The sequence below is a fragment of the Colobus angolensis genome, unplaced genomic scaffold, assembly GCF_000951035.1.
Source record: "Colobus angolensis palliatus isolate OR3802 unplaced genomic scaffold, Cang.pa_1.0 Scaffold24, whole genome shotgun sequence".
NCBI lineage: Eukaryota > Metazoa > Chordata > Mammalia > Primates > Cercopithecidae > Colobus > Colobus angolensis.
In genome coordinates, this window is record NW_012115599.1 from 9,284,510 (window position 1) to 9,294,255 (window position 9,746).

Sequence of the window (9,746 nt, forward strand, 5' to 3'; positions counted from 1 at the left end):
TACTCTTCAGTGCAATAGGAAAGGGTACAGGATTGATGCTGCCAGGGTGGTCTCCGTTCAGAGGACCCAGCACTGATGCCCTGTGATGAAGATTTTGATGAAGACAAAGAGGAAGAAGATGAGGAGGGATATCTTTGAATAAATGGAAATATTTTGAGTGTATCTATAGGTGAGCTAATGTACACAGAGCACTTTACCAGAGCCTGGCAGAGCTCAAAATAGATTTATTATTGGAATGGGAAGAGATTTACAATAGTCTCTTGGGCCGCAAGTTGTGTTTAGGGTCATAGAGTAGGGCTGCTCACTGCCCATATTCCACTTTCTTAAGAACCACAAAATCCCTGTGCAAACTTTCCACCAAAGTGGACCACTTTCATGATTAGTACTCTCTCTCTTTGTATGAGCTATACTATTAATAGGGACCTTTTTTTTTTTGAAAGCTTTTGAAAACATTAATTCAGGCTACCTTTGCTCTCTACTTCAGTTTAGTTTTGCTCTAAGCAATAATCATGGCTTTGAGGTGTCAGTGATATATATACATATATATATTTAATATAATATATATGAATATGCAATATTCATATATTAGACTAAAATATATTCTGTATATTAGAATAAGAAATGTTTGTAAGGCTGCTGAAAGTATCTCATGTAGCATGTCTACCCAGTTGGGATATGGGAAAGGCAAGATCACAATATACCTGTCCTTGAGGATCCTGCAGATGTGCTATAACCTGAAGAGGACTTCATAACATACTTGGCAGCTACTCCTCCCCTTCCACATCCTAGATTTGTTTTGAGGTGGCTGTCCTGAAGCTGGTAAAGCATGCCATGTACCTGCTGTTCATGCTGCAAGGAAGACACTTCCAGAGCAGAAAGCTTTTCCAGTCCTGGCCACACATGGTTAGGTCTGCTGTGTATCCATGTACGTCTGTGTATCTATATTCTAGTGCATTCCTGAATTGGTGCTGGTCTCAGCTCAGACATAACCTTTCAGACAAATATACTCCAGTCAGCTACTTAAGAGCAACAAGATTAAATTATGTGGGTGGTGAAGAAGTTGGGTGTTTTTCTGGAAGAGCCTCAGTTTCTATAACCTATCTGGCAAAACCTCAGGATACAGAGACTGATGCTGGGGAAAACCTTTTCTTTTGGAATTGGCCTAAGATATATAGGCCTATATTATATCATGCACACAAAAGAGTATATTAAATGAAAGTGTACAGTTTAAAAAATAATCATAAATTGACACTCATGTGTCTTCCACCCAGCTTAAGAAATAGAACATTACTGGCCCCTTAGTAGCCACTGTGAGCCCATTTCTGAACACGTTTGCCTCCCTGGCACCACCCCAGGAGCTATCATCCTGGATTTCATCTTTCTATGTAGTTTTACAGCCTGCATATATATTACTGAATAACACGGTGTTTAATTTTGTCTGCTTTTGAACTATATATAGATAGAAGCTTTGGTGACTTGCTTTTTTCACTATCTTTTTAAGCCCCATCCAGTCCTTTCCTGCCTCTTTCCACTGCAAACCTCCAGAGTTCCCCTCTTGGATTCTTGTGTTTCTCTCCTGACTAGGCTTTCTGTTGTCAGATTGTTTCCTCCAGAATTCATCGTACAAACCACCACCAAATACTCACCTTAAAAAGCAATGTTGAGTTAAAAATCATTTTCTAGAAGCACATGCAGTATTATGAGAAATTATTACCATATATTGTTACATTTACAAATTTTGTATAAATACATTTCAAATCACTTATGAACCAAAATTTTAACAGTGACTCTCTCTGAATGGTAGAATTACAGATAGTTTAATTATTTTTTTGGGATTTTCTATATTTTCCAAGGTTTCAATGGATTACATAAGGCCTTGGCAGCAAGGTACAGTAGCTCTTTCCTGCTTTCATTTCCAACGTCTTAGGGGTTTCTAGGGCATGACCTGATGGGTAGATGGGAGTGTTGAACCCAAGATCATGACTCAGAACCCCATTTCTTAGAGATGCATTTGTATCTAGAGTCCCTGGCTTTCTCTCCCACTCTCAGTCCAGGGCATCATTATCTGGTCTGCAGCTGGGTAGCCTGGCTCTTCATTTGTTCTTCCAAACATGGCTAGCATCACAGATGTGCCACCCTTGCAACTGTACAGAGTCTTACATTCAGAAGGGCCCAGGTTTGGTTTAATACTCTGCTGTGCTGTCTTGAAAGTCTTGATTTTACTTTTGAACCTGATTTGTAGGTGATGTCTGCTGGGACAATGGTGCATGAGCAGAGGAGATATTCATCAGCTGTACATCTACTGTTCCTTGCTGCCCCACGAGCCCAGAATGCTGGTTGTCTCACAATGTTTGGCGGTTCAGTGACATGTGTGTTTCATCTTTGATTGGTAAGTGGGGGTGCTGACAGCCCTGAGAGGTCACGTTTTCCATTCAAACCAGAACTTGTTTGAATGCAGAAAAGAAAAAGGCAATGGCATTTTAAAAAATGTGAATGACCAGGGAAATGGATTATATATCTTTTCTTACTTGTTATATTTCCCTGTATTAGCTAAATCACATATGCTGAACATGAAGACATAGAAGGAATGGGAAATATTGGGCAATGTATAGTTCTTTTCCCTTTCAGCTGTTCCTTGCTCATCACTAAGCTGAAGATAGAGTGTTGGTAGAATGGTTACATATCAAGGAATAAAAGCAATTGAGCTGGTTGTGCAGTGTTTCCAATGTTCTTGTAAGAACAAAATACATATGCATGTACAAACTATGAAATATGAACATAATTTCAGTGATTCCACATATAAAGTAAATGCTCTTATATTTGCACTTAAAACTGGTAGTGCACAATATAAAAATGAATAAAAGTCAAGCTAATAAATTAAATTTTCCATGTTTTTAACTTAGAATGACATTAAATAAATGAAAAATCCCACACCACAAGTTCAGAGACACACTACAGAAGAAAGGGAACATCTTCATATTCTAGTACCTTAACCGCTCTTTTTATTTCCAAGCTCCACAAATTATACAGCTAGTCCTGCTTCCAAATCTATCATTTATGTTGCATTGAAACTTATGAAAACCCATGCTGCTTCTTTAAAACTATTGTCTCTGTTGTGAGTTCTTAAAGTTCATTTTGAAAACTATAAATCAAGAATCAATTCTTTGTTTCTAAATCTCTGCTGTGCTACATCTGCACCCCAAGAAAATGGACCGGGGTATAGAAAATGCATAAAAGCCACATTGGTTAATACCTCAAAACACTACCCCCTAAATTAAAAACAAAAACAGAACAAAATCTAGCAACTATAAATTCCTTAAGGCAAGGACTTTTTTTCTTCCTTCTGGGTTTACCACAGTGCTTTCCTTGTTTCTTGTAATAAGGTCCTAATAGCTGTCCCTTTCCTCAACAAGTGTTTGTTCAATTAATTTTGTTGTTGTTGTTGTTGTTTGAGACGGAGTCTCGCTCTATCGCCCAGGCTAAAGTGCAGTGGTGCAATCCTGGCTTACTGCAACCTCCAACTCCCGGGTTCAAGCAATTCTCCTGCCTCAGCTTCCTGTAGCTGGGATTACAGGCGGCCGCCACCAACCAACCCCGGCTAATTTTTTTTTTTTTTTTTTAAGAGACAGAGTCTTGCTCTGTCACTCTGTCTACCAGGCTGGAGTGCAGTGGCCTGATTTCCGCTCACTGCAAGCTCCGCCTCCCGGGTTCACGCCATTCTCCTGCCTCAGCCTCTGGAGTAGCTGGGACTACAGGCGCCGCCACCACACCCGGCTAATTTTTTGTATTTTTAGTAGAGACGGGGTTTCACCATGTTAGCCAGGATGTTCTCAATCTCCTGACCTCGTGATCCGCCCGCCTCGGCCCCGCAAAGTGCTGGGATTACAGGTGTGAGCCACTGCGCGCGGTCATTTTTTTTGTATTTTTAGTAGAGATGGGGTTTCACCATGTTGGCCAGTCTGGTTTCGAACTCCTGACCTCAAGTGATCCGCCTGCCTCGTGCTCCCAAAGTGCTAGGATTAGGGGTGTGAGCCACTGTGACCGGCCTGTTCAATTAAATTTAAAACACTCTTCTTTGTGCTTTTCCAGTTCTCAGCCACCACCAGAGGGTCCCTATTGTCTTATCCCATAAATTGAAACTCTTAACCAGGCATCTAATGCTCTATAAACTGGACTCAGTCTATTTTTCCAAATACATCTCCCAAGGCTCCCTGGAACTCAGTAAGTAATTATTTAGCAAATATGGAATGACTGACCAACAGCTCCTAGGAGTTACAGAAACTGCAGTTGGATAAATCATCAGACCTTTTAGGGTTAGGTTTATGAAACAGATGCAAGCTAACATTAAAGCCCCAATATTGGGAGCTAGTGGTGAGTGTTGCAGACCCTAGGCGAGAATAGTAAGAAATGCGATCCCGAGAACAGTCATCCCGGCAGGATCATATTCTGGCTTCTGCAGGATTCAGGCACCCAGAGCTTGCTAGAGAATTGCCTGCAGCTGCTGCTAGTCCACCAGGAAAGGGTGTGAGCAGCTGGGCCTCACATCAGGGGCCGTCCTGTAGAGCTCCCTACCTGAGCTCAGGCAAGCTCCTGCATATGAGAGTTTGAGGGCCATGAAATCCTAGCCCTTAGTAATGGTGAGAATTTAGTGTACTAGTAATATAGCCATTAAGAAAAGCTTCTGGCAGAGACTGGCTTTTAAAACAGCATAATTCGAGCATAGGGTATTTTGAGCGTAACTTTGTTGGAAATGATTTTGTTTTTAACATGCCTACTGGAGGGCTCATAACCTAACAGGGCTAGGAGAAACTTCAAGAACCATCTCATCCATTCCTGTTTTCAGCTAGAAAACCCTTAATTTTTTTTTCAGAGAACTACCCATTTATCCCCAGCCTTTTGGTAACTCCATCTGTTCATCAATCCTGATTTCAGGGAGCTATTTCTGATATTTAACCTAAATTTCTTTGGCTAACTCTCTTTTTTCTTCTCAGCTTCTCAACTCTACATGGCCTTCATGCCTACTGCTTGCTTATTGACACAAAGTTGATATTACAATCACTTATTGTTTTATCCTTATGGTTATTATTAGAACTGATAGCACATTAAGAGTTGTACAAGGATACATAAGCAAATATATGTTTAGATCAGTCTTACAACTTTTAAAAATCCAGGACTGTTTGGGTGATTTTTTTTTTTTTTTTTTTTAAGAGACAGAGCCTCACTCTGTTGCCCAGGCTGGAGCGCAGTGGCACAATCTTGGCTTGCTACAAGCTCCGCCTCCCAGGTTCATACCGTTCTCCTGCCTCAGCCTCCCTAGTAACTGGTACTACAGGCGCCCACCATCATGCCCAGCTAATTTTGTTTTTGCATTTTTAGTAGAGACGGGGTTTCACCGTGTTAGCCAGGATGATCTCGATCTGCTGACCTCGTGATCAGCCCGCTTCGGCCTCCCAAAGTGCTGGGATTACAGGCGGGAGCCACCGCACCTGACCAATTTTTGTATTTTTAATGCAGACAGGCTTTCACCATGTTGGCCAGGCTGGTCTCAAACTCCTGACCTCAAGTGATCTGCCCACCTCGGCCTCCCAAAGTGTTAGGATTACAGGCGTGAGCCACCGCGCTCAGCGTGTTTGAATATTTTTAACTTGGAAATGGGGACGTGAGCAGATATGAGTAGCAGAGTAGCAGGACTGTTTTCTATATTTTGGACTGTGGCCCACTCCTCAACAACCATCACTCATCTTGCATCCTGCCTGGGAAGAAAACATATAATTGATAAATGTCTTTTAAACATGCAAAAGGGGAGCAGGAAGGTGATAGTGGATGCTATGAGGGTAGAAACCGTGGGGGCCTGGGGACTACATGAAAATCTAGCTCCACCTCATGTGAGAACTGGAAGAAAATATTTATCAGAAGTGAATTGTAATAATACCTACCCTACCCTTCCCTCAAAGTGTCCCAGCTAACAGCAGAAATGAAAAACACGGAGATGTACCCTGTAAGGAAAGACATTCAAAGGCCTGGGGCTTACCTGATCTTGTTCTGTTTACCTTTTCTAAAAAATTCACAAAACATTTAAAAAATATATCCATGTTGCAAAATGTACACTTAGTGCATTACTTCCAACAGCTGTATGTTGTTCCATGACATCCATTACCTCGTACTTACCCATTGTGCTGGTGATGTATATGCTAAGGTTGCCTTCAATATCTGGCTAGCTCAAGTGCTGCTGTGATGAACACCTCAATTGTGGTCACTTATGGACTTGTGCAAGAGCTTCTTAAGGGTGCACATTCCCAGGAGTGGAACTGCTGGGTCATCGGGAAAAGTACATTCTACTACATTCTTTATTTCATTAAGTAGTGTTAGTTAATGCTCCAAAATGATTGTACCAGGACTTAACTCCCCATAGCAAAGCAGGAGGATTCAAATTTCTTCCTATCCTAGGCAACACTTCATATTACTCAGCTTTCACATCTTTGCCTATTGAATAGATGTAAATAAGTGTGTTGGTGTTTTAATGTACAGTTATCTGATTATAAGGGGGGTTGGATATCTCTTCATCTACTTGTTAGTCTCTCAAGGTTCCCTTCCATAAATTTGCCTGTTCATATCCTTTGGCTATTTTTCTATTGCATTTCTTTTTTTTTTCTCACTTATTTGTGGGAATTCTTAATACCATATATTCTAGATATTAATCTTTTGTTGGCTTCAGCCTTTGAAAATACTTTCCAATCTATCAACTCTCTCTAAACTTGTCTATGATGTTTTTTGTTGAACATAACAGTTTAAAATTTTGATGTCATCAAGTTCATCATTTTTTTGATTTTATAATTTATGCTTTGAGTCCTGTTTAAATGCTTTTCTTCTTTTTTCTCCCCTAAGATTGCAAATCTATTCTTCTGTTTTTAATTTCTATTAGTTTTATAGTTTTACCTTTTACTTTTAGGTTTTGTTGTTGCTAATGTTGAGCTCATCTTTGCATATGGTATGACATAGGGGTTTAATTTTATAATTTTCTCACAGTGAACCAATTTCCCCAACATTATCTATGAAACCAAATCTCTGTGTTAGATTGGATTATTGTTCCCAATCCTTCTTGTGCTCCTGGCTCTACAATTATACACCTGTGCCCTTTGGCATGAAGTTTTGCAGTACCTTCCACTATTGATGTTCAACTTGGCCATATGACTTGTTTGGCCAATGGAATGTTAGTGGATATGATGAGAGGAGAGGTGTTAAATGTGTTTGAATGATTTGGCTTGACCTCTTGAGCTGCTGGCATTGCCAGAAGGAGACATGTGGTGAAGACTTGAACCTGACCTGCATCCTGGAGCCAAGTCCAGCTGAATTCAGCTGAACCCAACCAAGTCTTAAGGAGCCCAGATGAGATGAGCTGAATCTCAGTTCATATTCAGACCCATAAGGGAGAAAAATAAATGACTGCCATAAGCCACTGATAAGTTGGGATTATCTGTTATATAATATTATTATTGCAGCAAGCAATAGCTGACTAACTCAACATGATTTCCTCATGGATTTGTGGTGTTACCATGATCACATACCAGATTCTCATATGTAAATGGATTGTTTCTGAGTTCTCTATTCTGTTTCATGGTTCTGTATGTCTGCTACTCTCAAAAATGACCAACTAAGAAAGAAATTTAGTCTTCCATGTGCATTTTAGAGTACGTTTAAATTCCCCAAATCTTGTTACAAGTTTGGTTTGCATTGAATTTATAAACATATTTAGAGATAATTGAGATCTTAATAATGTTACATCATCTTATCCATAAACATTATATATACCTCTATTTGGGTTTCCTTTGAATTCCTTCAATAAATGCAAACATGTTAATTCCTGGATCCTTTATAGTTTTGTTGCTTGTATAAATAGTATCTTTTTTTCTAGTTTGTTAGTGTAAGTGTGAATGAATACTTTCCGTTTCCATGAATTGATTTTCTTTTTCTTTTTCTTTTTGAGACCAAGTCTTATTCTGTTGCCCAGGCTGGAGTGCAGTGGCGTGATCTCGGCTCACTGCAACCTCTGCCTCCGATCCTTCAAGCGATTCTCATGCCTCAGCCTCCTGAGTAGCTGGGACTCAGGCATGCATAACCACACCAGGCTAATTTTTGTATTTTTAGTAGACACAGGGTTTTTCATCATGTTGGCCAGGCTGGTCTGTAACTCCTGACCTCAGATGATCCACCTGCCTTAGCATCCCAAAGTGTTACCACTGTGCAGGGCCATGAATTGATTTTCTACTTGGGAATCTTGCTATATCAATTGGGATTAGATTTGGCTACAAGTAATGCAAACACACAAACACAAACTAAAATAAAAGTGTCATGATGAGACAGAGGTTTATTCAAGAAATTAAAGAAGATTGGTGGGTAGGTACCTCAGGGCTGGTACTGCTATAGCAGGCATCTTCTGTCTTGCTGCTCTGCCATGTGTGGCTTCCCTATCCAAGGTCAGCTTATGATCTAAGATGACTGCTAACACTGCAGCCATTATGTCTGCATTCTAGGTGACAGGAAAGAGGATGAAGGCACACTTTCTCCTTTTAACGATGTATGCACTACTTCTGCTTACAACCCGTTGCCTGGGACATGATAATACCTAGCTGCAAGGGAGGCTGACAAATGTTGTTTTTCTTCTGGTTGGCCCTGTGCCCTGCTAAAAAACCTAGTATTATGGAAGAAGGGGAGAGCAACATCCCTGTCACGTCACCTTGCTGAATGCTTATTATTTCTAGTAGCTTGCTGTTTCTATTGGATATTTTATGTGGTTAATCATATTACTGCAAACAACCCAAATTTTGTTTCCTTCCTTCTAATTCTTCTATTTAATTTCCTCTTCCTTTAAAAAATATCATTCTGTTAGCCAGAACTTTCAGCATCATATTAAATAGTAGAGGCAATATTATCTTGATCTCAAACTTTTGTGGAATGTGTTTAAAGTTAATCCATTAAGTAATGTACTTGCTGTACATTTTGGTCCTTTATAAGGTTAAATAATTTTCCTTCTATTCCTAATCTTATAAAAGTTTTTATCATGAATAAGTGATATACTCTCTCAAATGCTTTTTCTTAGTCTTTTGAGATGGATTATATTGATAGGCTTTCTGATGTTAAATCATACTTGAATTTCTGGAGTAAACTCTACCTGATTTATTAGGTTTTCAAGATAGAGGACTACATAGGTGGCTAGTCAAATAAATGCATTCTAAAGACAGGGAAATATGTTTTAAGGTTTCTCCTAGCTCACTGTAATAAGCATGTTGCATTTAGTTTGCTAATATTTTACCTATAATTTTTGCATCTATGTTCATAAGTGAAATGGGCCTGTTCTTTTCTTGATCTGTTCTTTTTTCAGATTGAGAATCTAATTTGGCTGCGCAGGTTTAAAAAAATATTTTTTCCTCTACTTTCTCTTGCTCACAATGGTCTTTTTCTTCATTTGTTTTGTAATTTGGATTGTGAGCTCATGTTTGCCTAGGCTTTATATATAGAAATTCTGTGAGGTCTGAGTTGAATCCTTTATCCTTGATAGAGGATTTGCTTTTGCTTCCTGATCTATGTGGGTAGTATATGTTCAAATCTGTTTAAAAGGAGCTTGGCTCACACCTGTAATCCCAGCACTTTGGGAGGCTGATGCGGGCGGATCACCGAGGTCAGGAGATCGAGACCATCCTGGCTAACACGGTGAAACCCTGTCTCTACTAAAAATACAAAAAAAATTA